Source organism: Theropithecus gelada, chromosome 8, assembly GCF_003255815.1.
Source record: "Theropithecus gelada isolate Dixy chromosome 8, Tgel_1.0, whole genome shotgun sequence".
In the NCBI taxonomy this organism is placed as follows: domain Eukaryota; kingdom Metazoa; phylum Chordata; class Mammalia; order Primates; family Cercopithecidae; genus Theropithecus; species Theropithecus gelada.
The window spans coordinates 62,575,897-62,583,807 of record NC_037676.1 but is presented as its reverse complement, the minus strand read 5'-3'; the positions used below and the strand labels follow the sequence as shown (position 1 = coordinate 62,583,807).

General features: G+C 40.1%; 1 pseudogene; it reads right to left on the bottom strand.

Annotated features, from left to right (window-relative positions):
* Positions 1-344: 344 nt before the first annotated feature.
* LOC112630162 lies at positions 345-1,082 on the bottom strand (annotated as a pseudogene).
* Positions 1,083-7,911: the final 6,829 nt, after the last annotated feature.

Below are 7,911 nucleotides of genomic sequence, written 5' to 3'. Positions count from 1 at the left end.
TGTAGACAAGGACCCCAATGTGTGCTGTCATTTCCTCCCGTACTTTTCCTTCATAGCTCTTCTCAGACATCGTAATTAAGGATTTACTTGATACTTTGGTCAATGTCTGCCTCTCCCTCTCAATGGTAAGATCCGTAGGGCAGGGTCCTAGGTTGGTTTTCTCATCACTGTATGCCCAGGGCCTGGAATAGTGTTGGATTATCATTTTTTTAAATACCAATAGCTGGTTTTAATTTTTTTTAAGGAAATACTACAATTTAAAAAAAGAGTTCCAAAAAATTAACAAAATTTCCAGCAATGATTACTTTTGACATGTAAAGATTTGAAACATAATTTATACAAAACTAAAACCCGAAAGGATTTATTCCTACTTTTTCCTTTTTAAAAAAATCCAGACAATTTGTCACAAGAAAGTTCAGCAAGTTACAGCAGCTGCAGCCTCCATCACCCTTGGAATCACTGTCCCTCTTCATGAGGACAGAGTGCCACACTGAGGACAGCAACACGTCTTCAGTTGGTTTCTTAGGGTTTTCCTCCAAGTCTGTGTTACTTGCTCCAGATTCAGACAGTTTCCACTCCAACTTATCTCTTGTCAAGTTCATGCTGCCAAACACCAGAGGACGGATAAACTGAGGCTTGATATCTCCTTCCAGGTAAACAAATATTGTGGGCAGATTCCTATAAGGATAATTGGGTGTGCAGGTTGTTGAAATGGCTTTGATAAATTTGACATCAGGAAACTTCCTGGCAAGTCCACTGAGGTGCTGATTTATCAGGGCACAGAGGGGAAGTCCTTGTTTGTAAAGGTGCAAGATGACCCACAAACCCTCACCAGGTAACTTCTTGAACATAATCCTTTCCTGAGACCTCCAAGACTTCTCCACATTTATTCTTCAATTTGGTTACTTTCCACTCACCCAGTCTCTGCTGCCTGTATATTTCAACAGCATGTTCATCCTCCTCATTACATTCGTCTTCATGACCCTCCAACTCTTCAAAGTCAAATCTTCATATGTTTTCACCACAGACTGCTGGAGGACACATTGCTACTCTTCCTCCTTTTTCTCCAATTCTTTCAGACTTTCCTTGGCAGCAAATTACATCTTACACAACAGGGGCATCTTGAAAGAACTGTGTCTGCATTGGGGTCCTGCATCTTGTTTGCAATTGCTCAAGCCAGTTGTGCTGCGGTGCCCCCGCCCCTCAGCTCCCTTTTGCCCAGAGTTGGATTCTTAATCAGTATTTGTTCAGTAAAATAACAAACCTCTGCCTGCTCATGCCTGTAATTCCAGCACTTTGGGAGGAGGCCGAGGCAGGAGGATTGCTTGAGGCCAGGAGTTCAAGACTGGCCTGGGCAACATAGTGAGACCTTGTCTCTACAAAAAGTACAAAAATTTAGTCAGTGTGGTGGCACTAGCCTGTGGTTCCAGCTACTTGGGAGGCTGAGGTACAGGATTCCTTGAGCCCAGAAGGTTGAGCTAAAGTGACCGGTGATCATGCCACTGCACTCCAGCTGGGTGACAGAGCAAGACTTTCTGAAAAAACCAAACAAAACACTTTAACTAACAATAATACCCACTGTTTATGTAATGTTGTTATGTCAGGTACTGTAATAAATGCTTGCCGTATTTTAATTAAATATCACTTCACAAAGTTTTACTTTATTCCCAATGTATATAACACTATCTTCATTAGTCAGTCATTTGATATAAGTCCAGACCTTTTCTTTGATTATGAGTTCACTGATTGGAAGTTCCATAGTTTTTGTTGGATAAAATACATCTATAATGCTTCATTTATAATTTCTAAAACGTCTAGGATATAAGAACACCTGCAATGGAATTTGAGTGCAGAATCTTTTCAGATTTTTAAAACTTCTCCCAAACCAATTTTTCTAGCTAATCACCAACAACTAATTTGACAGTATTTTAAAATGACTTCTCTTTTATTTTTTTGCCTTTGTACTTTACGGGTATATAAAATGTTTGTTCTGTAATTAAAATAGCAACTAAAATTGGCACATTTAAAAACAAATGCAATTGTATTTTGGTGGTGAACCACTGGTAGGCGGGGCTTTATCTTCTTGTAGGCCTGCTTGCATGGGGGATTCTGGGAGTGTGCGGAAAAGATATTGATGCTAAAGGGAGCTGGGAAGATCTTTTTTCCTCTGGAAATGCTGAATAAACTTTGTATTATGGGCCTGTGTTTCTACTGTGACTCATCACATGAGGTCAGGTGTGAAACTTTCAACTTTCCACTGATGGCATCATGTTGGCATTCAAAAAGTTTCAGATTTTAGAGCATTTTGGATTTCAGATTTTCAGGATTTTAGGAACGCTTAACCTATAATAGGAATCTCAGAAGACCGTACAGAAAAAATGGGTGGGAGGAAATATTTCAAGAAATAACAAAAGAGGTTTTCCCACAGCTGAATGATGCTAGTTTCCCAGAACAATGACTAGGTAATAGACTCATTTCAACTTACCACTGTAAAGTTTCCAGAAAAACATTAAAAGAGAACAAGAAATTTCCAGAGATAAAGAAAACAAATAAGCAAAAAAACAAGGTCACTCATAAAAGAACAAAAATCAGACTATCTTTTGAACTTCCCCTCAGCAATTCTGGATTACTAATACTGGCATGTACTTTCTTTTCTTTTCTTTTTTAAGAGAAGAGTCGCCCCCTGTTGCCCAGGCTGGAGCATAGCGATGCGATCTTAGCTCACTGCAGCCTTAAATTCCTGGGTGTGGCACAGGCAGGTCTTGAACTCCTGGCCTCAAGCGATCCTCCTGCCTTGGCCTCCCAAGGTGCTGGGATTACAGGCGTGAGCCACTGCACCCAGCTGGAATGCATGTTCTAAGTTACAAGGCAACACTATTTTCAATCTCACATTTTATACTCAGCAAAGCTCTCAATCAAGAATGAAGGTAGAATGAATAGCTCTTCAGGTATGTAGGATTTAGGTTTACTTGTTCCATATAGTTTCTTAGGGAGTTACTTGGAGGACATGATCCAGCTCAAGAAGGGAGTAAATCAAGAAAGAAGGCATGGGGTCCATCTCAGAGGAATAACAAAGTGAAGTTGCCGCATCATAGCTAAGGAGCACATCTGCAGACACTCTCAGTCTAGATGGAGGCACAAAGAGGGAAAGATCTGGAAAAATGGGAGGCTGACAATTTGTGGGATCTTTGAGAAATTGGAAAAGTAAAGATTTGATACAGGCAAGCAATGCAAAGAAGCAACTGAAGCAGAAGAAAGGAGAAACAGGAAAAGGGAGAGGAGGAGGAGGAGAAACTCTTAAAGAACACAAAAATTTGGAATGTAATAATAATACTTGGCAGAACAGTCAATAATATTACATAGTCATAATAACAGAAATACTGTTCGCTGATTTTCAAATTTTCAGATCAATCAAATAACAAGGGAAAGAAGTCTTGATTATGTATACACACAAAAAAAGAGTTATCAAAACTGACAAGAAAAAGTAAGTCAAGGTACTTAAAGTAGTGCTGAAAGTTATAAGGTAAGGTGGAGAGAAAAGAAGAAAGAAAAAGACCACTAATAATCCCTTTTTACCACATAAGAGCTCAAGAGATATCTGCATATTTATATGCAATATTTAAGTTAATAGATAATCAACAGGCCGGGCACAGTGGCTCACGCCTGTAATCCCAGCACTTTGGGAGGCCGAGGTGAGTGAATCACGAGGTCAGGAGATCGAGAGCATCCTGGCCAACACGGTGAAACCCGATTTCTACTAAAAATACAGAAAAGTAGCCAGGCGCTGTGGCGGGCGCCTGCAGTCCCAGGCATGGGGAGGCTGAGGCAGGAGAATGGCGGGAACCTGGAAGGCGGAGCTTGCAGTGAGCTGAGCTTGCACTCCAGCCTGGGAGACGGAGTGAGCCTCCATCTCAAAAAAAAGAAAAAAGAAAAAAAAAAAAGAAATCAACAGAGGAACGAACAATTCTTACTTTCAGTGGCAGGAGGGGAGGAGAGAGGAAGGCTGTCATGCCTTAGAAAGTCCATAGGTGTGGATACTTAATGTATCAACCCATAGTGATTTAAGCTTGTTATTTAAGAGCAGGCAACTACCAGAAAAACTAAAAATGAAAAAATTATCATAGTTAATATAGTGCCTCCGATACACAGAATTGAGATTGTGGAGGCCTGGGAAACAGAATTGTTGCTTTTCATTTTAAACTCTTCTATTTTATTAAATTCGGGCACTCATTAGCTTCATCCAAATTTAAAATATATCCATTTAAAAATAATGCTAGTGGGCGAGTGCAGTGGCTCACGCCTGTAATCCCAGCACTTTGGGAGGCCGAGGTGGCTGGATCACAAGGTCAGGAGTTCAAGACCAGTCTGACTAACATGGTGAAACCCCGTCTCTGCTAAAAATATGGTAATTAGCCAGGTGTGGTGGTGTGCACCTGTAATCCCAGCTACTCAGGAGGCTGAGGCTGGAGAATCGCTTGAACCTGGGAGGCAGAGGTTACAGTGAGCTGAGATTGCACCACTGCACTCCAGCCTGGACGACAGAGAAAGACTCGATCTCAAAATAATAATAATAATAATAATAATAATAATAATAATGCTAGTGAACATATCACATTAAACTTTGGTTATTGCTTGGTTATTTCTTCTATGTTTTAGGAAAAAATTTGACTAGCTAAATTATAACAATTATTACTATTTCTAATACTGAGAAAAGTATTTCAACATAGGCATGTGTCTAGGACAGGGGACTCCAAAAGCTCTAGTCAGTCTTTTGCTTTTAGTAAATCTAGGAAAATGTTTTAATGTTCAGCCACAAGGCAGTCTTTTCAAGGGTGAGATGTTTTTGTAGCTGCCTCTGTTATTTTCTCCAGAGGACTGCAGAGTGTGAAGACTATAGACAATTGCTGAGATGCTTCTCGGGGTGTTTCCAACCAGTGTCAAGGAGATGGCCACCTTTGTGCCTCTCTGGATGGGAGCTGGGGTGCATGAAGGCTTGGTATTTGTCCTTGTACTCAAAGGTGTTAGATGGGGCATCCTGTGCTTTTGCTCAAGTGTCAACTTTCCAGAAAGGCTATCCTGGGCCCTGCTTTCTGAAGCAGTGTTCCCTGACCTCACTCTTTTCTATTCCTTTACTCACTTTGTATTTTCTAAACTTCTCCTCACCTAGCATTATGCTATACAGGTTTTGGCTTTTGTTTTTAGATTTGAGGTCTCACTGTTTTGCCCAGGCTGATCTCAAACTCCTGGCCTCAAGCAATCCTCCCACCTTGGCCTCACAGTGCTGGGATTACAGGCACGAGCCACTGTGCCTGGCTGGTTTTTGTTTATTCTCCATCTATTCCACACCAAAAGGTATGATGTACCTTTTGGGGGAAAAATGTTATTTTGCTCACTTCTCTATCTGTTGTTCTTTCTATTATATTTCTGTTTTTTTTCTTTCATATTAAGTCTTCGAAATCTGGTGTATATTTTACATTTAAGTTACATCTTTATATTACTCAATAGCCACATTTTAAGTGCACATTGGACACAAGGTATGCTCGGGACAATTCCTGAGTGTCTTCTGGAACATACACTCTCACTTACTTAGGTCAGTCTTCTGGAGCATTTGGGGGCTTCCTTTCTGGGGAAGCAGATAGGAAGAAGCAATTAGCTACCTGAAAAAGTTGCAGGTTCTAAGAAGCTGTGAAAGTCCAGAGCAACAGCCCTCCTTGGTGTTTATTGGATTTTAAATGGGTTTAACCTTAAGTTTGCTTAGTGACTGTCATGCCTTTACCAACATGTCTCTCGGTGATTTTTCTGGAGGTCAGTAACACCTAACTCCTCTCGCCTTTGTTATTGGCTGGGCAAAAGGCTTCTGAAGTTCCTTGCCTCCTACCTCTTAAGGTGTTCTTTCATATCTCAACCGCTGGGTCTTGGGTGACATTAGCTGGTAATGGGGTTATGCAAAGGGCTGAACCACAGTTTTAGATCTTTCTAGAAAACTCCAGATTAAGCACTTTGCTCTCAATGTCCTGTTTTATTTACGGAAATCATGCTAAGTCTATTTCTGTATGTCCTTTCTAGGACATCCCTATTTAACCGCGTTTGCTCTCTTCCTTTGTTCATAAGAGATAGGATTGTGTTGATTACAAGAAGGAGGCAACACTGTCTTGTCATTGCCACTGAATATGATTAGTGTCTGTCTGCAAAGCACCTCCTAAGGCATTGAGGGAAGGGGCTCATTGTCAGACCAGGGCCCAATGTATAGCCATGCAGCAAGGTTTGTTGGGTGCTAAATAAATATTTCCATAACACACTCTAACAACTACTTCTTTCTTTTGGCTAATTACTTGGGAACAATATTAATTATGAGCGACTGTGGCAAGTTTCACTTGTAAAATGATTTATGCAACTCTGACAAGGGTATTGAGACCCGATAGGAACGTAAGAGCAGTCTGAGTATATGTGAACTTGCTGTTCTTCTTTAGTTACCCAGTACTGAAAAATGGAAAGTTTTTGAACATTCTTGAAACATTTTAAAAACTAAGACCTAAAGGCCTGTTAACAGAAATACGATTTAGTTTAGAAAATGATTCATAAAGCTCACGTTATCCCACGTTTTTTTTTACCTCATGTTATCCCAGTGTGAAAACTGTCTTTTGCACAATCTCTAAGACTAAGGTCTTCATCGGAACACTGGATTTCAGCTGTCAGAACTTTGCCTGCTCTAGGTATTTTTTGTTGAATACAGTATTCCCGTTTAACAAGTGTGATGGCTCAGGTAGAGATATGCTGCTGATAGGAAGAAAGGATTTCCTAATAGTGAGTTTTTACTCTGCTTATGGCTGCTTACATACCTGCTGGAAGTCAGTTTAATCTTGCAGACTTCTATCTGGCATTTCAGCCACGTTCCCTATACTTTCCCAAATGTCAGTTGTTCTCTCTGTAAAACTTGCAATGGAATTTTTACTGGCACACAAGTGTAGATTCAACCTTTTTGCTTTTTTCTTCGATCTCTATCAGCAAAATGAGGTTTGGGATTTGATGGGGTCATGTCAGAATCAAATTCCCTTAATTCTCATTCTAACACAGTGTTCTATTTAGTTGAAAGGTCTTCTGCTCTCCTGACATTTATTTTTTCTACATGTGTTGTATCTGAGGAGGGAGTATGAGAGTCTTGGGTTTTACATATCAATCAGAACTGCAGCACGGATGGCTGATGTTAGTCCTGTCATGGATTTTTAACTACAGTGTATGAGTTGGAAGTTATAATTATTGAAGGCCTTCATCTAAAATGACTTTACAAAATATTGTGTTCATTACATTTCCAGATTTTTTCCATATTTTCAGTCAAGACTCTTGTTTCATCTTGTAATACACATTTTAGAGTAGCAACATTAAACTATTCATTTGATGTTTACAGCTTGATGTTTCATTTTCTAAGGAACAATATTGTTTTCTATTTTGTCATTGTGTCTCCAGGGTTTTTTGAACCCATTTTGGTGGCTTTATTCTGGATTGTTTGAAAATGTTTTCCTTCTCTGGGGGGTCTGGAGAAAGAGCCTGAATTTTTCACTGTTCAGTTTCTTTACTGGCAAGAATAAAATTATACCTGTAGTGCTTAGACTAAATTATGTGATTTCCTCCTCCTAAGCCACAAACCATAAATGATGTTGGAATCATCTGTTATGGAAACAAAGTTTCATAATCTGAAATATCTGGCTTTAATAGTCATATAATAAATGGTTGGGTGTGGAAGCTCACTCCTATAATCCTAGCACTTTGGGAGGCCGAGGCGGGTGGATTGCTTGAGGCCAGGAGTTCGAGACGAGCCTGGCCAATGTGACAAAACCCCCTTTCTACTAAAATACAAAAATTAGCCAGCACAGTGGCACACACCTGTGGTCCCAGCTACTCTTGGAGGTTGAG